Raw genomic sequence first — 22,503 nt, 5'->3', positions numbered from 1 at the left:
CTTGAAAGTTTGAGCAAGGGAACTTAATGACTTAGTGAGACCCTGTGTCAAAATAAAAAATAAAAAGGGTTGGGGATGTGGCTCAACCCAAAAACTCTGGGTTCAATCTCCAGTACTGCAAAAACAAAACAAAATCAAACCACAACTTTATTGAGGTCTAATTGACATCCAATAAACTGCTTGTATTTAGATTATATAATCTGACGAGTTTTGACATTTGTGTGAAGCCTTGAAACCACCACCACAACCCAGAAGAAGGACCTCTCTATGTGTCCTTTCTATAGCTACTATAACCAAAAACCATAGGCTGGGTGGTTTAAACAATAGAATACACTTCTCACAGTTCTGGAGGCTGGAAGTCCAGGATTAAGTTGTCAGCAGGTGTGGTTACTTCTGGGGCTGCCTCTGTCCTTGGCTTTCAGGTAGCACCTTCACCTTTGTTCCTCACATTGTTTTCTCCCTGTGCATGTCTGAGTCCTAATCTCTTCATATGAAGACATTGGTGTTATTGGATTACATCCCTCCCCCATGACTTCATTAATTTTACTTACCTCTTTAAAGACCATACCTTCAAATGCTGGAGTAATAGGGGTTAGGACTTCAATTTAAGTCTTTTGCCAGGACACAATTCAGCTCATAACAACCTATCACCTCCGAGTTTCCTCCCATTTCACATCCATTCCTGGGCAATCACTGACTGATTTGTTTTCTGTTCTAGTAGAATATTTTGTATCCCTCTTTCTAGAATCTTATGTAAGTGGAATTACATATCATTTTTTTAATCCTCAGATAATCCATATAATATTCCTAGAACAGCGCTCAGTACATAATAGGTACTACTTACCTCATGTTAATTTCTTTCTTTGCTTTCTCCCTTCCTTGATTTCCTTTGGAATAGATGACATAGGTTGCAATTTTTAGAACATTTTTAACTAAATAGTAAACAAGGCACAAAGGACATAATCACAGAGAAGCTGAAATGGGGGACATTATTGATTTAATTCTTTAATGTTAAAAAAGTTAGGCTTCTCAAAGAGCCTTTCAATCAAGCATATTGTGTAGCTCGGAAAAACCTCAGCAGGGTGAGTACCATATCACAGATCTGCTTATGCTGTTTTGTTCCTAGGATAATGTTGATCCAGGAGCTCAGGAAATATCCAGCTGGGTGTTGCCATACCCTCAATGGGCCCCACAGTTCTTTTTTCCTTGCCTTGCTTGGGATATATGGCATCTGAGCTCGCTAACTATTCTAGGGCTCTGGTGTCCTACAAAAGGCCTCTGCATGGCTAACTTAAAATAAATGGGTCAAGGAATGAATGAAGGATGGTCTTGGAGCCCAGTGGATGGAAGCCCTTACCTTTGAGCACAGAGACTGGGAAAGTTAGCTAAATGTTGGCACACTCTGTGCGAAGTAGAAAGGCATGTCCATTAAGCCAGCCTGAATTGTAAAACAGTAGGTGTTCTCAAACCACATTTCCTCCAGGGGGTGTAATCTTCTGCTTGGTTTATAGGTACATTTTAAGCATACAATATGACATTCATCACTGGGAATTTGTACCTTTACATGATGTATCTTGGTTCTTATTCTTTCCCATTCCCCTGCCCTCCCTTCAACCTCTGCACCCCTGCCTATTTACAGACTTTGTTTCCATTTTGTCCTTTTCTCATATTTTTTCTTTCCTTTCTTCCCTTTTCCCTACTCTTTCCACTTCCCTTTTTCCTCTTTAGACCTTTTCTTCCTATTTTACATTATTAAATTATATATTTTGGTTTCTTTTTACACTTTAAGTTTCTCATATCACAGAAACTATTTGGTATTTATACATGTGTGTCCTATTTCACTTAAGACTATATCCTCAATGTGCATCCATTTAGCTACAAATGTCTCTAGTTTCTGATTCTTTATGGCTGAGTAGTACTCCATTTTATATAAAACACACATCTTCTTTGTCCAGTCTCCAGTTGATGGGCAGTTGGGCTGTTTTAAAGCTTTAGCTATTACAAATTGTGCTGTTATAAACATGGGTGCACATATATTGCGGTGGTATAATTCTTTTAATTCTTTCGGGCAGATACCCTGTGGAGGAATAGCTGGGTCGAATAGGGACTCTACTTCTAGTTTTCTGAGGTATCTCCATACTGATTTCCACAGTGGTTGTACCAGTCTACACTCCCACCAACAAGGGAGAAGGGTTCCTTTCTCCTCAGAACCCGGCCAGCATTTGTTATTGGTTGATTTATTTTTATTTATTTGCTTTAATTTTTTTGTTTGTTTTTGAGACAGGGTCTCACTTTGTAGTTCCGGCTGGCCCTGAACTCACTATGTAGCCCAGGCTAGCCTTGAACTTGCAGCAATAATGCCTCTGCCACCCAAGTGCTGGAATCACAGGCGTGCACCACCATCCCTGGCTATTGTTTGATTTCTTGATAGCAGCTATCCTTTCTGGGGTGAGGTGGAATCTCAGTGTTGTTTTTATGTGCATCTCTTGAAAGTGATTGGTCCTCAATTTTAGGGTCCTTTATCCACTGCTTTCTCATTTTGACTCCACACCCAGTTCTCATTGCAAACCTCAGCCAATGTCTTCATGCTTGGCTGGATTTCACCCATATTTTCTCCAAGACATGCATTCTAGCCTCTGTGCTAGCTGCATAAATCACTTATACCAGGGCTTCCCTCATCCCTTGCCTCTTCCCCAAGACACAGGATTGAGGTCAGGTCTTCTCTGCTAGGGGAGCTAGTTGACCTTGACTTAGTTCCTTATTTTAGCATTTACTATTTACATGAATTTTGGCATGTTACTTTGTCTTTCTTTGTGTGACTTAACTGTAGTATGTCAAATTGACTGGATTATGAAATGCCCTAGGGATTTATAAAGTGCATTTCTGAGTGTCTGGGTGGTTCACAGAAGTGAGTCCTTGGACTCTATATGTGGTCCCCAGCCCCTTTTTCTCTAGCACTGTTCTCCTGCTCTGCTTCCTGGCTGCTGTGAACTAAGCAGCTTTGCTTTGCCACACCCTCTGCCTCTACCTTCCACCATGATGTACCTGCTTGGAGCCAGCTGATCAGGGAATGAATCTCCTGAAACCATGAGTCAGATTAAACCTCTCCTTATTTAAGTTATCTAAGTTAAGCGTTGGATAATTTGTCCCAGCAACAGAAAAGCTGACTAATATACTGTGCTCCAAGAAGACAAAACATTGTGTTTAGAGAAAGGTACACAAACTACTAGGGCTGACATGACTATAGAGTGGCTAGGTGCATGGCTTGTAGTTCCTTAGTACCTGTATTTAAATTGTAGTTGTTATTTCTTATATCTGTGACTTTAGAACCAGTAGTATCTTTTTTCAGCTTTCTTATATGAAAAGTGGGGAAAAGAACACTATCTACTTCAAAGGACTGTGTTGTGGTTTGAATGTGGAATGTTCCCCCAAAGCCTCATGTACTCAGAAGCAGGGCATATTGAATGTGACTGGATTATGGGCATGCTACAGCTGACTTGCTATTAGGAGGTAGGGCTTGGTTGGAGGAAGGTCACTAGGGGTATGAGGTGCAAGGATATGCGTCTCTCCCTGGATCCTCCTTCTTTCTCTGCTTCTTGGTCTCTGTGATGTGAGCAGCTTCTCTCTACCAGATCCTTCCACTATGCCCTTCCTGCCTAGGAGTCAGGTGACTATGAACTAAAAACATTAGCCCAAACAATCTCTTCTTTAAGTGGGTGTCAGGTGTTTTGTCCCAGTGACAAGAAAGTGGCCAAGACAGACTGTTTTCAGGATTTTATCCTGGAATAAATTGGGTTCCATATAAATGTTACCTGCTACTTTTATCTGCCAGACCCATTTGGATTATGTCATTTCTTCTATCTCCATTGATAAGCTATGAACTCCTTATGATTAGGTCATAAGAGTAGAACCTGCATTATGGGACTAGTGTCCTTATAAAAAGATACAGAATAGCTTGCTTTGGCTCTCTGCCATGTGAGGATACAGTGAAAAGTTGACAGCTTGAAATTTGGAAGAGGGCCCTCACCAGAGCTCAACCATGCTGCCACCCTTATCTTGGATTTCCAGCTTCCAGAATTGTAAGAAATCTCTTTCTCTTGTTTGTAAGCCATCCAGCCCACAGTACTTTGTTATATCAGCTCAAATTGATGAAGATAATTTGAAAATATTTTCAAGTTCTTGGGCATGGAGGGCTAAAAGAAAGAGCCTTGTCACTCATCTAGGCAGGGAGAAATTGTTGCCAATAAATAGTGGAAGAGATATACTCTTCAACTTGGCTGACCTGTGGGAAAGCCCCAATTATTAAAAATGGCCATGAGATGGCACTGTGGAAAGCACCACTAGTTAGTCTGAGTGGACTTGGGTTTGTGGGTAGAAGCAGGATCCATGACTGGGCTTTCACAGATGATCTAAGGAGGAAGCCCCAAGGTGGCCTGGGTTGGCAGAAAGTGGGCTACTCAAAGGGAGAGGAACAGTCAGTTGGTCCTGTGTTGCCAGCTCAGGATCTGGCCTCAGGATTCACTGGGCTAGATGCTGGAGGACCTCCTGCTTGGGGATTTCATGGTTCCTGACTTTCCTCTGCTCACCCTCACCACCACTGGGCTCAATCGGTCCATCCGCTGAGGACATCCCTTAGTCATAAAGGAGGAGTAATTTATTTTGGGCTATGAGTCTATAAGGACTAGAAGCAAAGGTGTGGCTTCCTGTCCTGCCATATGCAATAAGGCAGGAAGCTCTTCTCTTTGGTCCTTCATACTACCTTGTCCCTGGCCAGGGTCCCCCCGAAGCCACTCACTGATTACCCAGAGAGGGCAGCTCTCTGAAGACTAGTGCAAAAGGATGGTTTGCTTTGTAATTTCATCACATAAAAGGGCAGGAAACACATTGCAACAAAATTCACTTCTCGTTTCATTCCAAGAATGATGTGTCTTAAATGAATTAGAAGCTGATTTGACGTGCATTTTAAATGAAAAGGTCAAAGGTATCACAACTCAAAACATTCCCTCTGTATAGTCAGACCTGTCAGCCTGCCACAGGCTCTCTCAAGGAGAGAGGGGGAGAGACACTAAGACTCATGGGTGGCAGGCACCTCTTCTGCTCTTCTCTGTGTAGCAGGCATTCTTATTATCATTTTCATCTTATAGATAAAGAAGTTGAGGCTCGGAGAGTATGTTGGGTTATCTATTGCTGTACAACAAATTACCCCAAAATTTAGTGGTTTAAAATAACAAGCATTTCTTATCCCAAGTAATTTCTGAGTACCAGCAACCTGGGGTGGTTTAGCTGGGTGGTTCTGATTTTGGGTCTCTCGTGAGGCTGCAGTAGAATGTTGGCTTGGGCTGTGGTTGTCTGAAAGCTCAACTAGGGACGCAATTTTGTTTTTAAGTTAGTTCCTCACATGGCTGTTGGCAGCAGGCTTCACTTTCTCCTGCAAAACAGACAAGGCCGCCACAGGGGTTCTGAGATTCAGTTTATCAACAGTGCTGGCTTCCACAAGTCCTAGCTATCCAAAGGAGAACAAGGAAGAGCCACTTGTCTTTTTACAAACTGGACTCAGAAGTCACCTGCCATCACTCCACTATATTCTATTGGTTACACAGATCAGTTATGATGCTATATGAGGTAAATCTCACCAGCACATGAGTGCTGGTAGACCAAGATCATTGGGTGCCATCCTAGAACCTGGCTACTACAAGAGAATTTAAGTGACTAGGCTATCAAGTGGAGAAAGTAAAATTCACTCAAGGCACCCATAATTCCTTTGTAGTATGGGCAGAGACCTTGGATTGACATTCAGATAAAAAAAAAATCAATGATTGATAATGTGAAATAGGAAGAAAAGGGGCAAAGGGGAGGGGGAAGTGGGAGGGGTGGGAGAAAGAAAAGACGGAAATGGAAACAATATGAGAAAATGAAAAAAATGGAAGCAAAGTCTTTATAAACAGGGAGAGGAGGAGGGGTTAAAGGGAGGACAGGGGAATTGTGGAAAAAATAAGAACAAAGATAGATTACATAAAGGTACAAATTTCCAATGATGAATGCTATTATATTGTATACCTAAAATGTACCAATAAAATTAATTAAAAAAGAAAACAAAAAACAAACAGAATGAGTTATTATTTTCTGGGACCTGAGAAAATAGTTGTATTCACTGCTGGTGCAAGCGTGATCAAAATTTAAAATTTTCTTTTCTTTCCTTTTTTTTTGGTACTCTGGATTGAACTCAGGTCCTTGCACTTTCGTGGCAGGCAGTGGAACCACTGAGCTAAATCCCTGGCCCTAATTTTTCTTCATTATGACTCAACCACTTTTCTTTTAAGATAGTTACATACATAGATACAACAAATGCATAGTTAAAAAAAATAGAAGTGTCATTTATAGTAGGGAAAAACTGAAGACAAATATTGGGCTATTAAAGAAATTAATGACTCATTATAATGTAATGTTATGAAGTCATGAAAAAGAAAAAAAAAGCAGATCCATATGGAAAACTAAGATACTTTGTTGAATATAGCATGTTATGAACTGGTTATATATTTATTTATATGTGTAGTTATGAATATGTAGTTGTATAGGTACATAATGCATACAAAATATACATCTGTTTTTTAGTTTTATATGCATGTAAGACACTAAACTATTAACAGTGGTTGCCTAGAGGAGGTAGGACTTGGGAGGGATATTTCTACTTTATACTCTTCTGTATTATTTAAATTGTTTCTAGAGGTTTTTTCATAACTAAGTATCTCAATAAAGTTGACATTGATGTAATGGTATTAACTAATCTCCAGGCATCCCTTGAGTGTTACCAGATCTTTATTTTCTGATCCAGGATCTGGTCTTGTGCTCCACATTGCATGTCATTGTCATGTCTTCTTTAATTTGTGAGAATGTCTCAGTCTTTTTTGTCTTTTACAACCTTAACACTTTTGAAAACTATAGATCAGTCATTTTGTAGAATGACTGGTTGTTTTCTTATGATTAGAATAAGAGTATACATTTCTTGGGTGAGAATACCCCAGAAACAAGTCTCACCTTTCTCTGGGCGTTATCTCACTGATGTCTATCTGTCTTATTACTTGTGATGTTAGCACCAGTCTCTTGGCAGATGTGGTGTTTGCCAGGTTTCTTCACTCTGAAGGTACTGTTTTCCTATTCATGCTGATAAATACCTTGTTTCCAACAATTATAAGGTGTTATCTGCTTAATGGTTCTTTTCTATTTCCATATTTTCTTGTATATTTATTATTTTATATTCTGTAAGGATGTACTGTCCCTTTCTACCAAGTGACTTATTCAGTAATTTATTTATATTTATGTCAGTATGGAAAATGATCATGTTTTAAAAAAACCCTCTCTATTTTTTAGGGGGGTCAGGCTGATCTTGAACTTCCTTTTTCTAATTAAAACATGTTTTTATTAGTAGATGTTTGCAGTACATAATGTTTACATTCCAAGTTGGTACATGTACATAACAAGTCTTTATTACTTTTCAAAATTCCTGTTCTCTCCCTTCCTTCCCTTCACTCCATCTCTTGCTACCTTTCCTATTTGAGAAAGATCTATCACCCTACTTCCTATTATCTTTTGTTTGCTCTTTATTAATAATTTGGATTTTTTATATAAGAGAAACCATGTGATATATAAACTTATGTGTATGATTTGCTTCACTTAATATTACAGTCTCAACATGCATCCATTTTCCTACAAATGACTCCAGTTTATTCTTTATAGTACCACAAAGAAAACATAGTACTGGACTGGTAAGGACTGCCCAGTCATGTGGGCACCTCTGCAACACGCCCCCCCCCAGCTCTTGGGCATCCTGGTTGTGTCAGTGCCTGGATCCACACTGCAGAGGCATAGGTAGTCATACAGGCCATTGTACTGAGTCCAGATTATAGAACAAAAGTCAACAACTGCAATAAGGGCACACAGACCTCTGTAGTTGGTAAGTTGGAAGGATCACCACCTTCCAGCAGAACTTGGACTATCTTTAGGAGAAGGGCAGCTGGAACCTGCCATAGAACCTTGCAGAGTTAAACCCTACAGAGATCAGAAGCTCAACTTGGGCCTTGCAGACAGAATTCAGCCTGAATCTCAGGGGTCTGCTGTTGGCTAGCTGAGACTGATTGACTTAGTTCTGCACATTGCTGCCCACATTGTCTATCGTGACAGCAGAGATATACCCTGAAAGAGGCCCTTCTATTTTTTTTCTTTCTTTTCCTCTTATTTTTAATTTAAAAACTTTATTTTTTCCCATTCTTTAAATTCTTCCTTTTTCTCTCTTCTTTTCCCCACTCAGTCTATTGCTCCTCCACATTATTTTTCATCTCCCTTTTTGTTCCTGTTCCTGCCCTAATTCTGATTTCTGCTTTTTCCTCTCTCAATTGTCATTAGTTTCAAAGGAAAGTGAGTACAATTTATAACTTTGCTCCTACTGTTAGATTGTTATATTCTTGCCTTTGTTCTTGCACTCTGTCTTTCCTGCTTGTCTTCAACAGGTCCCTAGAGTTTGCATGATCAGCCTGTGTCCTCTGGCTGCACTTGAAACCTTCTTCTATTCTTCTACCTATTCCTCTCCTCTGAACTCCTTCTAAGTCCCCATCCTGAAGGGTAAAGTTTCTGTATTGAAGAGTTTATTCACTATAAACATATTTTGGGCTGGTCCTTGATTTTGATTTAATTCACATGGTTAAAGGTGATAGATTATAACTACCACAAATTGTCAGTTTCTAAGCTGTGCTTGTTGCTATTGTGTTGTTGATTGTATCAACTGGGCTAAAGAGTTGTAATTGATTTAATCAGTTGTCCTTCCTGATACTATGTGAATGACAGTGTCTCTGAGTCATTAGAGACTCAAAACCTAAAGAGCAGCTAAATCAGGAAGATCAGACTACTAACCTAGGAATTAAACCAAGGACAGGACCAACAACAAAAATAAAAATGAGAAAACATTTAAGCAAGGCAAAAATACAGACTTCCAGTTCCCCAACAACAATTTCTAGGGGAAACAAGGTGAAAAATTCTGACAATCAACCACCAGGACACCCTGAACTCATAGCACAGGAAGTAACAAAACAGATCAATCAGGCTCTAGAAAAATTCAAAACAGAAATAATTTCCCAGATAACTACAGAGATGGTGAGCACAATGAAAGGCATGATTAGAGACTGTAGAACAGAAACAGACAGAAATATAGATGAGTTCAGGACCATGATTGAAGTCATGAATGTCCAACATAGGAAAGAAATGGAAACCATGAATGTCCCAAACAGGAAAGAAATGGAATCCATGAAATGGATTCAGTCATCCAGGAGATTAAAAACTCTACTGAAAGCATTTGCAGCAGAATGAGCGAATGTGAAGATAGAATTTCAGATATAGAAGATAGTATTGAGGTCAGTGACCATGAAAAGAGAGATCTCTTAAAAACAGTAAGGAACCATGAGAAATCAATCCACCAACTCCTAGATGATGCAAAGAAGAATAATATAAGACTGATAGGAATCCATGAAGTAGCAGGAGAAAGAACAAATGACATAAAAAAATGTTCACAGAATTAATGACAGAAAACTTCCCAGAGGGGAAGAATATGACATACAGATAAGTGAGGCACATAGGACTCCAACTAGCCATGATTAAAAAAAGAAACTATACCTAGACATATAATAGTCAAGATCCCAGAAACCCAACAGAAGAACAAACTACTACAAGCAGTTAGAGAAAGAAAACAAATCACCTGCAAAGGAAAGCCCATCGAAATCACAGCAGACTTTTCAACACAAATGCTCAAGTCAGAGAGCCTAGAATGAGGTATTTCAAGTCCTAAAAGAAAAGAACCTCCAACCTAGACTGATGTATCCTACTTCCATGACAAAGAACACCTGAGAAACTTCATGAATATTAAACCAGCACTCCAAAAAATTCTAAACAATATCCTAGAAAAAGACAATGAAGGTCATAGCACCGTGAAGCACAACAGAGTAAATCAATTAGGCAAGGCAAGAAACTAAAGGGGGGGGGATTAAAAAGAGCCAAGAGCAGGACAATAATAACATGACAATGATAAGTCAACACATATCAGTTATAACCATCAATGTCAATGGCCTCAATTCATCAATCAAAATAAATAGGTCAGCAGAATGGATTAAAAAGCAAAATCCAACAATATGTTGTATACAAGAAACACACCTAGTTCACGAACTCATAGACTGAAAGACAAAGAAGGCCTCTACATCCTTGTAAAGGGAACAATCCAAGAGGAAGAAATGAAAATCATAAATATATATGCACCAAATATTAATTCCCCCAACTATATAAAAGAAATATTAAGGGACATGAGAAACAAAATAAGCACTAATAAAATTGTAGTGGGGGACCTAAATACCCCACTATCACAAATAGACAGGTCATCTAGACAAAAAAATCAACAAAGAAATACTAGAACTGAACCAAGCTTTTGAACAAATGGACCGAATATGTGTCTACAGAGTGTTCCACCCCACAAAATCAGATTATACATTCTTTTCACTTGCACATCGGTCAATCTCCAAAATAGACCACACACTACCTCATAGAATATGTTTAAATAAATTCAAAGGGATTGAAGTTATCCCATGTATATTATCAGAGCATAGAGCAATTAAGCTGGAGATCAATAGCATATGAAACCATAAGAACTCCACAAACACATGGAAATTGAACAATACTCTCCTGAACAATCAATCAATGGGTCACAGAGGAAATTAAAGAAGAAATTAGTCAGTTTTTACAAATAACTGATAATGCTAATACAACATACAGGAATCTATGGGACACAATGAAAGCAGTTCTATGAGGGAAATTTATATCAGTAAATGCCCACAATAGGAAAACAGATCAAGCTAAAAATGAACAACCTGAAGGTGAATCTTAAGTTCCTAGAAAAATAGGAGCAAGAAAAATGCAAAGCTTAAATAAGGGAGGAAATTATAAAGATTAGAGCAGAAATCAATGCAATGGAAACTAAGAGAATGATACAAAAATCAATGAATCAGAGTTGGTTTTTCAAAAGAATAAATAAAATTGATAAACCTTTAGCCAACCTTGTCAAAAAAGGAGAGAAAAGGCTCAGATCCATGCAATTAGGAATGAAAAAGGTGAATTCACAACAGATCCAGCAGAAATCCAGAGGATCATCAATACCTACTTTGAGAACCTGTACTGTAATAAAATGGAAAACAGAAGAAATGGACAGATTTCTTGATACTTATGAATTACCAAAGTTGAAAGAAGAAGATAAAAAAATTCTAAACACCCCAATTACAATAAAGGGCATTGAAAACATAATTAAAAATTTACCAACAAAGAAAAGCCCAGGTCCTGATGGCTTCATTTATGAATTCTGCAATACATTTAGAGAAGAACTACTGCCACTACACTTTAAACTTTTCAATGAAATTGAAAGGGAAGCAATACTTCCAAATTCATTCCTGGAAGCAAGCGTTACTTTGATTCCAAAGCCAGGGAAAGACTCAGTGAAGAAAGAGAACTATAGACCAATCTCCCTAATGAACATAGATACAAAAATCCTCAATAAGATACTGGCAAACAGAATACAGAGGGTCATGGTAAAGATCACACATCCTGACCAAGTGAGATTTATCCCAGGGATTCAAGGATGGGTCAACATATATAAATCAATAAATGTAATACACTATATTTACAGAGTCAAGGACAAAAACCACATAATCATCTCAATAGATGCAGAAAAAGCATTTGACAAAATTTAACACCAATTCATGATAAAAACCCTACAGAAATTGGAATAGATGGTCTTTATCTCAACTTGATAAAGGCTATGTATGAAAACCAACTTCTAACATCATATTAAATGGCCAAAAACTGAAAACCTTCCTGCAAAAATAGTGAACACCACAAGGATGTCCACTACCACCATTCCTGTTCAATATAGTTCTGGAAACATTAGCCACAGCAATTAAAAAAGAGAAAGAAATAAAAGGAATAAAGATAGGAAAGGACAAAGTTAAACTGCACTATTTGCTGATGACGTGATACTCTACATAGAAGACCCAAAAAAACTCTGCCAAAAGACTTCTAAACTTAATTGACACTTTCAGCATAGCTGGATGCAAAGTCAACACTCAAAAATCAATAGCCTTCTTGTACACAAATAACAGATTCACTGAAAGAGAAATTAGGGAAACAATTCTTCACAATAGCATCCAAAAAAAATGAAATATCTAGGAATCAATCTAACAAAGAAAGCAAAAGACCTCTACACTGAAAACTACAGCACTCTGAAAAAAAGAGAAGAGAATATAAGAAGATGGAAAGATATCCCCTACTCCTGGGAAGGAAGAATAAACATAGTGAAAATGGCCATACTACTAAAACTGCTATACAGATTCAATGCAATCCTGATTGAAATCCCAACAGTATATTTCATAGTACTAGAGAAAATAATACACAAATTCAGTTGGAACCAGAAGAGACCTAGAATAGCAAAAACCATTCTAGGCAACAGAGACATGACAGGGGGTATCACAATCCCCAACTTGAAACTCTACTACAAAGCCACTGTGATAAAAACAGCATGGTACTGGCAAAGAAAAATACCCTAGTATCAATAGAATAGATTGGAAGATACAGAAACAACTCCAGATGTACTCAACTACCTCATCTTCAAAAAAGGAGCCAACCACCCTCAGTGGAGGAAAGATAGCCTCTTTAATAAATTGTGTTGGAAAAACTGGATTTCAACCTGCCACAGATTAAAACTAGATCCTAATCTTTCACCATGTGCTAAACTAAAATCCAAGTGGATTAAATAAATATCTAAATATTTTCAGAAACACTAAACTTGCTGGAAGATAAATCAGGCAGAACTCTCGAATACATTGGCATAGGAGAAGATGTTATGAACAAATCCTCAGTAGTATGGGACCTAGCACAAAGAATCAACAACTGGGATCTCATCTTATTAAAAAGCTTCTGCACTGCAAAAGAAACCACCAACAGAGCTAAGAGACCACCTACAATGTGAGAAAAAATTTTTACCAGCTGCTCTTCAAAGAACTATATCTAGAATGTATAAATAACTTAAAAAATAAGACCCCCTAAATATAAAGACCAGATTCAAAAATGGGTATCTGAAACGAACAGACATTTCTCAGAGAAAAATAAAAGCAGCAAATAATTATATGAAAAAAATTTTCAACATTGCTGGTCATTGGAGAGATGCAGATGAAGACAACACTGCGATTTCACTTCACCCCAGAGAGAATGGCTGCTATCAAGAAATCAACCAATAACAAATGCTGGCAGGGCTGTGGGGAGAAAAGAACCCTTCTCCCTTTTTGGTGGGAGTGCAGACTGGTGCAACCACTGTGGAAATCAATATGGAGATATCTCAAAGAACTGGGATTAGAAGTCTTATTTGACCCAACTATCCCCTCTGCTAGGTGTCCTTCCAAAAGAATTAAAAGAATCATACCACATTAATATATGCACACTCATATTTATAGCAGCACAGTTTATAATAGCTAAAACTTGGAAATAGCCCAATTGCCCATCAATTGGATACTGGATAAAGAAGATGTGGTTTTTCCTCTAAAATGGAGTACTACTCAGCCATAAAGAATGAGAAACTAGAGTCATTTGTACGAAAATGGATGCATATTGAGGCTATACTCTTAAGTGAAATAAATAGGACACACATGTGTAAATACTGAATAGTTTCTCTGGTGTGAAAAACTACAAGTGTAAATAAGATCCAAATTGCATAACTGATAATGTGAAATAGGAAGAAAAGGGCTAAAGGTGTAGGGGAATTGGGAAGAGTAGTCAAAAAGAAATAAAGGAAAAGAAAAATTTGAGAAAAGGAAAAATGGAAACAAAGTCTTTGTAAATGGGGTGGGGGAGGATGGAGGAGGTGAAGGGAGGTTGTGGGTATGGGGGATTAAATGACAACTAAGACCTGTCATGTAAAGGTACAAGATCCCAATGATGAATGTAACTGTACTGTATACCTAAAATGTACCAATAAACTCAATGAAAAAAAAAACATGGTGCCATATCTTTCCATGTTTCTACTTTTTCTTTTTCATAACTTTATAATGTGACATTATAGTATTCCATTGTATGTAAATTCTGCACTATTTTATGCATTTATCTGAAGACGCCCCAAAATAAAAGTCCTAATAAAAAATGAGCCAGTGAAATTAATAGACACTTCAGGAAAGAAGTACAAAGAGCCAATAAATACACAACATCTCTGGACATTAGATAAAGGCAAATTAAGACAACACTGAGATTTTATCATTCCCCAGAAAAAATCATTTTGAACTTCCAATCCTCCTGCTTCATTCTCTTGAGCGCTGTTATTACAGACACATGTGCTACCACAGCCAGGTGAAAACACCTACTCTATGCAACATTAATATGAGTTTAAAATTCTAAGTTTTGAGTTGCTGTTTTTCAGAAAGAATGGGCCAATCATACTTGGCTCTCTTATACAGGACAGAGGGTCTAGGGCTTTTTTGCAGGACCAGAATAGACTTTGAGGCTCCCTGCTGCATAGAAATTCTTTTTTTTTTTTTTTTTTTTTTTTTTTTTTTTTTTTTATTTTTTTTTTGGTACCAGGGATTGAACTCAGGTCCTTGCGCTTGCAATGCAGGCCACCGAACCGCTGAGCTAAATCCCCAGCCCTGCATAGAAATTCTTAATTTCATTTTACAGATGATGAAATGGGTCAGCGAAGTGAATCTGGCAAATCATACTGGAGCTGGGGCTAGGGTCATGTCTGTCTAACTCGAGTCACGTGCATTCTGTCACCCTCCTTCAAACATCAGGAGGCAGTGAGCTTTGAGGTCTTCTTTCAAGTTTGAATTTCGGTACCTATGTAGTCTCCCAGCTGTGTTGAGCTGTAACCTCATCTTGCCTTCTGCAGGCTGGAGCCTCGCTGCCCTGGGGCAGGCTCACTTGCTTTTCTACAGACCCAGCTTGTCTGAACCTTAGAGATAAGGTTTTCTTTTAAAGAGACTTTCAGCTCTTCCCCATCTGAGCATCTGACTACAGTTTTCGTGTATAAGTAATTTAATTCCTCTTCAGCACAAAGAAATGAGAAATCAGTTGTACATGTGTGTGACTATAGATTTGTGTGCACGTGCATGTGTGTTTTGAATGGGCAAGGGAATAAAAGGGAACCAGATAAAACCCTACCATTGTGGGGGAGTCTGTTCAAACCCCATTGTACACAGAAATCAGCTTCCATCAGGATCCTTGAAACTTCATATTTTCTGAATTTCCAGGAAGGGAACTCAGATCTAGTTTCATTTGAACACATAGGAACAGCCTTTTTTGAACCCTGGACTACACCATACTCCTTGTTCCATTACACCTGTGTCCTCTTTCCTCACATATTCTTCAGGCACTAGTATTTCAGCAGTTATTTTACTTATGCCACCTCCTGCACATAGTGTCACTCTACAATCATCATGGCAGATAGTCACCAGATTTTTTTTCTTCATTGTCATACACCCAGTACCTATGCAGGTATTGAGACATAGGGACCACTCAATAAACATTTGTTAAATGAATGAACAAACCATCTAGTTAAAAAAAATCAGTATTTCCTTTTATGAGCAAGAAAAGTGCACCTCAATGGATAGAAGATGGAAGACTTGTGAGGTGTAGTTTTTCTCTAACCTGCACTTGTGCGTTACACACCGCTTAGCTTGGCTACTGTGCATTTTTTTCTGGGAAACCGAATCTTATAAAAACAAAGGTTACATGTCACTGTTTCCAGGCTGAATTTTGGGATTGATTTTAAGTTTTTGATCTTTGTAAAGGTTAAGCAGTGAGTTGGATTGTTAAATAGCCCAGCAGATATCCTTATTAAGATACCAAAGTTGTGACTTCTCAGAAATTGTGGGTTGTGCATGGCCAGACGGCGAAGGGACTGACAGCCCTGTGGTGTTCTCAAAACAGCCACAAGGTGGTGCTGCTGCTTTCCAGGCCTAAGCATAGAGAACACATGCATCAGCTGGAATAATTAGTACCTTGAAAAGTTCTTTACATGTTGAAAGTGATTGCCCAAAGGAAGTCCTTGAGTAGTTTTGAATTTTGCCCACTGATGAGAACTTCCTCATAGTGAAGCTTTTTGGAGGAGGCTCTATAAAAGCCTTGCTTTCTCAGCTGTGTTTGCCAAAAACTGGGTCCACCCTAAGAGAACGGAAAATGGCTGGACTTGAAAGAGTTCTTCCTCCCCCAGAACCCTGGCAAAATGAGCCCATAAGCATAGCTCCCACTGGTTGTTCTCTCCTGCACAACTTGTCTCCAGTGAGATTTCCCATCCTGACCTTTACATCTTCTCCCAGGGTCTACCTTGTTCCTTGGGTTCCACTTGGCGGAAGGCTGTGCTGTAGCAGCATAACAGCTGGCGTTTAGTAGTGATGGCCCATTCATTCATTCATTCATTCATTCATTCATTCTACACCGAACACTTGCTATGCTCCAGGTACTGTGCTAGGAATACAACTTCAAATAAGACAACTAGAGATTTGAATTTCAGTTTCCCTTCTGGCCCCTTTTGTCCTCTTCTCCACCTTGTTTCTGGCCAGCTGTTGTCCATGGTGGGACTCTTTTTTCTCATTTCCATTTTTTGGGATTTTGCTGTACTTATTTGATTATTTGAATTGTAGATTTAATGCTGCACCTGAGTAAATCCCCGGGGGTTCATTCTATCCTTGGCTATCTCATTTGATAGAAAAAGAAACTGATGAGTTAGGGTGATTAACCAACCTCATTTACTTGGTCTGAGGATGGAGATATTCCTAGGATGCAGACTTTAATTTTTAAACAAGGCCTGGTGGGTTTCTGAGATGTGGGACTTTAAGTACTAAAGCTGGAAAGTTCTGGGCAATTCAGAATGAGCTGGCTGCCATGAACCACTCTCTCATCATACTCCTGTTAGTCCTTGGCCTCCTTTTCCTCCCACCATTCACTGTTTCTGAGCTATTAAACTGTGAAAAGCTAATGATAAGCCCTGGCATCTCATGCTTGCTGGTCACCTTTGGAACAGACTGGTGGAATTCCTGGTACAGGGAATATGTCTTGGCATGAGTGTTCACTTTGGACAAGTCACTTAACCTCTCAGCCTAAGCTTCTTTTATTGTAAAATAGATATAATTACATCTTTCTCACAGATTTGTTGAGAGGCTTAGTGAGATCACGCACAAACCGTGTCAAGTATGAATATATCCAGGTGTCAGTGAAACATTAAGTGATGAAAGCAAATGGCAGGATGATATGTGAAAGAAATCTCAGCTGTAGACTAGATGTGGAGTGACAGGCAGGTAAGCATTGGGTGGAAAGCTTGGGGCTGAGGCTGGCAAAAGGTGAGACTGGAAAGGCAGGGAGGGGCCAGGGCTTGTGAAGGCTTGTAAGCTTCCCTAAGAGACTCAGATTTTAACCCCAATTTTGAGCCTTGCTCTGAGATGTTAACACTCTTTGGTTCTGAGGAGTCCAACTTTTCCAGGTTCTTGATACTCATTCCTACTCTGAGACTTTCTCTGGGGTCAGGCCTGGGACTAAGGTGAGAGGAATAAGTGCCATCCTTGATGAAGGTCATGGACATCCTGGGACCTCGTTCTCTGGCCAGTCACCCTGTCCCTGACACTGCCTTGTTGCTGCCGCCAAACCTTCTGTCTTCCCTGTGAGCTTGCAGGGTTCTCCCTACACCTTTCACTTGTTGGCCTATCAGGGAAGTTGTAAATATCAGTGAGATTCATAGCACCTTTCCCACCACTGCCCTTGCTCTGACCTGGGTCTGTTCTTTCCACTTTCTCTGTATTTCTATGTTTCTGATGTTAGCTGAAGTCTGGTGGCTCATTGTCCCTAGTGTTTGGACCCACAGATTCTGAATTATTTATCCTGCTAAACTGGGTAAATCTTGTTTCACTGCTCTGTCCCTACAAACTCCCATACCTGGTAGCTGGTGGTATCCAAGACAGCCAATCTCTTTTTTGTTATTCATTAAGTTTATTGGTACATTTTAGATATACAGTATTATGACATTCATCATTGGAAATTTGTTACCTTTACATGATGTATCTTTGTTGTTATTTTTCCTCATTCCCCTGCCCTCCCTTCAGCCCCTCTACCCCTTCCTATTTACAAAGACTTTGTTTTTATTTTCCTTTTCCTTCTTTCCTTTCGTGTATCCCTCTCACTTCTCCTTCCCCTCCTCTCTGTACTTTTTCTTCTTATTTCACGTTTTCTATGATACATTTTGATTCTCATTTACACTTTACATTTCTCACACCAGAGAGACTATTCAGTATGTACACAGATATGTCCTATTTGTTTCACTTAAGAGTGGCCTCAATGGACAGCTAATCTCTTTTGAGGGGTATGTGTATGTGTATGTGTATGGTGGGGAGTAGGGACTGAGTCGGCGCCACAGGACTTGGTAGAAGCAGAATTAAGGTTGGGCAGGCATTGGGTGATCCTAGAAAGATTTCACCACAGGAACACTCCTGGGGCAGCCAGAAACCCCCATATTTAGAGTTAAACTAAGTTGTGAACCAGAGAGGTGGTTGGCTATCAAAGGTGAAAATAAAAGAGGTACAATGAGCAGGGCTAACTCTAAAGTGTTCCTTCCCAACTCAGCTGGAAGGATCCACAAGCAGTAACGTTTGTTACTGTTTTTCATGTCTAGTAAGAGGGGTGTAGCCTGCATGGAGCGATGCCCCAGCACAGCCACTAGACTGTGCCATAGTGTGAACAAGGTCCTTTGGAGGTCAATTTCACTTTGACAACAAGGATGACTATCAAAGAAAGCTAAGAGTGTGGCCATCAGGGTCTTGCCAGGGGAAAGAAGTCAACTGCAGCTGCCTGTGGCTGAAGGAAAGATAATGAATAAGAACATGGAACAGACATGGCATTTACTCTCCCCATAATCTCTCTGCCTGCTGGCTGTGCCCACCCCCCACCAGGCAGCCTTTGGCCCCTGTGTGGGCCAAAGCCAGGGAGGGCTGCTGTGTACATAGCTTTTGAACTGCAGCTCTGCCCTTTTGCACACACAGGGTTATGTATCACTGGGAAAGCATCAGGGAGAAGTCAGTGTGGGCCTGAGTCCCACTGATGAGCCTAATTAACCCCTGAAAGCCTCAAATTTTCTCATCTATAAAATTTGAATTAAAAAAATAACAATATCCTTGTAAATGTGATCTGAGAATTAAGTGAGAAAAAACATGCACAACATGCCTGGAATGGCGTCTGGCTCACAGTGAGTGCCCTGATTTCAAATCTGCTGAGCTTACAATGCCTAGATTTGATCGACAACCTTTGGCTTTTCTTCTAGGCCTTCATGTCACAGTTGGAATCACTTGTGGGGCAGAGCCTCCTGAGCCACCCCTTTGACCTGCCCAGTACCGCCAACTCACTGTCTCTAAACTCACAGGTGTTCACAGATGTGTCAGTGTTGGTAATAAATGGCAGTAGATCACATTTGTGGGGCACTTCTATCTGTTGTCCTCTGAATGTGGCCCTCAAAATCGTGTGCTAGAAATTTAAGCCCCAGTGGAACCATGTTGAGAGGTGAGGCCTAAGGGGTTTGGGGTGGGGATTCAGGACCTTAGTCTCCACTCTCATGAGTGGATTAGTGGAATTATAGATTAAAGGGATTATGGGGTTTAGTTCACTCTCCTCTGTTCTTTGGCAATGTAAAGACAGAAAGTTGTCTCCCCCTTTCCCTTTCACCTTGGCTCTAGGTGAGGCAGCAGCAAGAAGACCTTCACTAGACACCAGGTGCTAGCATCTAGATCTTGGACTTCTGTCTGCAGAACTGTAAGAGATAAATTTCTCTTCTTTATACATTACCCAGCCTCAGGTATTTTATTATAAAAGCACAGACAGACTAAGGCAACATCTATCACTCTAAGTCCAGTGAACTTGTATCTCATATCTTTGTTCCAGCAAAGATTTAATGCAGCTTAAATTAGAGTAATCATGCTGCTCTTCTGACTAAGATAGTACAAACCATAGAATCAACATGCTTTAATGTAATGTGTGGCTTGGCACCTGTCTACCTTTCTACTGTTCTCTCTCATCATGCCTTGCCTTGTACTCCGTTACTATTTCTTCCGAATGCCAGAGTAGACTACTCAGCTTGAGAGTACATGAGTCTATTTAAAAAAAAAAACTCTTGGAGTTTTTGAAAAATAACTAGTTCAGCTCTACTTAATTAGTTTCTGTTCTCTTCCGTTACTTTTTCTGTCCCCTCTGGTTAGGATTACTGGGCTGTATTGACTTTCCACTGCAGACTGGCTCAATCCCTTGTCTTCCTCATCCAGGTGGTCTCAGCCCCAGTGGGAGGATGGAGCACACCTGGGTAGTTGATTTTGCTTACTTTGATCCTAGAATTTGCCTCCTCATATGTAGTTCCTTCTCTGCAGCTCCACTGACTAGTAGAACAAAGAGGTATGCATGTGAACTCTTACCAGTACTGTTTGAGTAGAATCAGTAAGGTAGAAATCGGTCTGTATTGCTCCAAGTTTTCAAACCTCCAATTTTACTTTCAAACATTTATAAAACCTGAAAGCCTTCTTCCTTTGATCTGTTGTTTTACAAAATTCCATCCAGGTCCCTTCCTGTATCTCTCTTGGGGGCCTTCCAATATCACCTATCCTGAAACCATATTAGGCATGTTCTTGTTGTTTTGTCTGTCATTGCTAGTGTCATGGACAATCTTGTTTGTAGTCCTAGGCAAACTTGTTTTGTATCTGTGGAATAATAATGAGAAAACTACAAATCCTATAGTAATATTTGTATGATCACAAAGATGAGTAAGAATATTCACTGCAGCAGTGTTTGTAATATCTAAAATTGGTAACTACAAAAATACCAACCAATGGTGGATTTGTTAAATGTATGATTACATTCATACAACCCCAACTGAAAGAAGCCTGTAGATGCTATTATGGAAAGTTACCATTAATGTGCCTAAGATGAAAGAATTAATTTTATGTAAAGTGTGAAAGTATGATTCCAGTTCAGATAAAGAGATTATTATATACATACATAGTCTTACTAACACAATAAAATTTGGAGGAATATTCACAAAATTTTGATTATTATAAAATTAGTTAAGAATGGAAGGATGAAATAAGGCATAGAATTGCAGACAATAAGACTTTCTCAGCTGGGCATGATGACGCACACCTGTAATCCCAGCATTTGGGAAGTTGAGGCAGGAGGATCACTGTGTGTTCAAGGCCAGTTTGGGCTACACAGTGCATTCAAGCCCAGCCTGAACTACGTAGTGAGTGAGGCCTTGTCTCAAAAAACTAAAAAATTTTCTCATCTAAACCATACATTCCTGAATATTTACCTTATATTTACAGAAATGTGTTATTTTCATAATCAGAAAAAAGTTTTAAAATGTTTGTCTTTTGAGATGCAACCAGAGATGTCATCAACTGAAAGTCATTGCCTTTGATACTAGAGTTTTTAAATAAGGTGAAAATAACTATTAGGTAAATAAGTAAAATACAAGAATATGTGCCACAGTAGTTTAGAAATAAGTAGACACAAAGGACAATCAAATACAAGTTAAATGTACATGAACAAATATAAGGCTACAAGTTAGTTTTAATGCCAGCTGGCGCCAGCAATATACAATAGGAAGGAGATGTATTATCTACCTAGTCCTGCTTTTGGGGAAAAACTTGGTCTGCAAAACACTTAAGGGCAGCCAAGTTTTGAAATTTATGGACTATAAAGTTTAATGCAATATCAGTTTTGATATATATTAGAAACAAAAGTTGTTAAGAGCTAATTTAACCATTGTGATTTGGTTTTTTAGAAAATTTGTGTTACTTTTGTGTTCTCATTCTTAGCTCTTATTGCACTGTTTGGAAAATATGCTATGTGTTATTTCTTCTTTTTAAAGTTTTATTTCAAAGTTAGTGTCTGTAAATGCGTCATGGGCACCTGTCCTGGAATAAGAACTGTGAGTCTCTTTTTAAAATGAAGTTCTTATATTTACAACAGCTTTTTTATTATATATTTTGATGACACATGCTATGGAGTACTTAAAGATTCAGTGTATATTTTCATGTGGAATAAAACTTCCATTATAATTGGCTCCATTCTTCCACTTTAATATCTTTTTTTGTTTGAGTTAAAATTTGATATTACTGTAAAAGTCATTATTTTTCTATAACCTCTTTATTGAGTTATAATTCATATATTATACAACCCACTCATTTAAAGTACACAATTTTATGGATTTTAGTCTTTTAGAATTGTGCAACCATCACCACAATTAATTTTAGAATATTTTTATCATCCTAAAAGGCAACCCTACACCCATTAGCAGTCACTCTGTACCAGTCATTTGAACCTAGGGCAACCACTAATCTACTTTTATCTCTATAGTTATATCTATTCTATTTACTTCATATAAATGCAACCATATAATACGGTATGTATTCT

The 22,503-nt window shown here is 38.9% G+C and overlaps 1 long non-coding RNA gene across 2 annotated transcripts in view; it reads left to right on the top strand.

The window, feature by feature from the left end:
- The window catches only part of LOC104867143, a 101,535-nt gene that overhangs the window by 27,421 nt on the left and 51,611 nt on the right, over positions 1–22,503 (top strand). Inside the window, exon 3 of one of the 2 annotated variants that reach the window (XR_781686.1) lies at positions 19,779–19,848. The exons of the other annotated variant lie outside the window; for it this stretch is intronic. This is a non-coding gene — a long non-coding RNA (uncharacterized LOC104867143). Of the gene's footprint in view, positions 1–19,778; positions 19,849–22,503 lie in introns of those variants that run through there. 2 annotated transcript variants of the gene reach the window in all.

Source organism: Fukomys damarensis, unplaced genomic scaffold (assembly GCF_012274545.1).
Source record: "Fukomys damarensis isolate Sample0158 unplaced genomic scaffold, DMR_v1.0_HiC HiC_scaffold_22, whole genome shotgun sequence".
Classification (NCBI taxonomy): Eukaryota; Metazoa; Chordata; class Mammalia; order Rodentia; family Bathyergidae; genus Fukomys; species Fukomys damarensis.
Note: the sequence above shows the minus strand (reverse complement) of the source record. Positions and strands in the feature narration are given on the sequence as shown.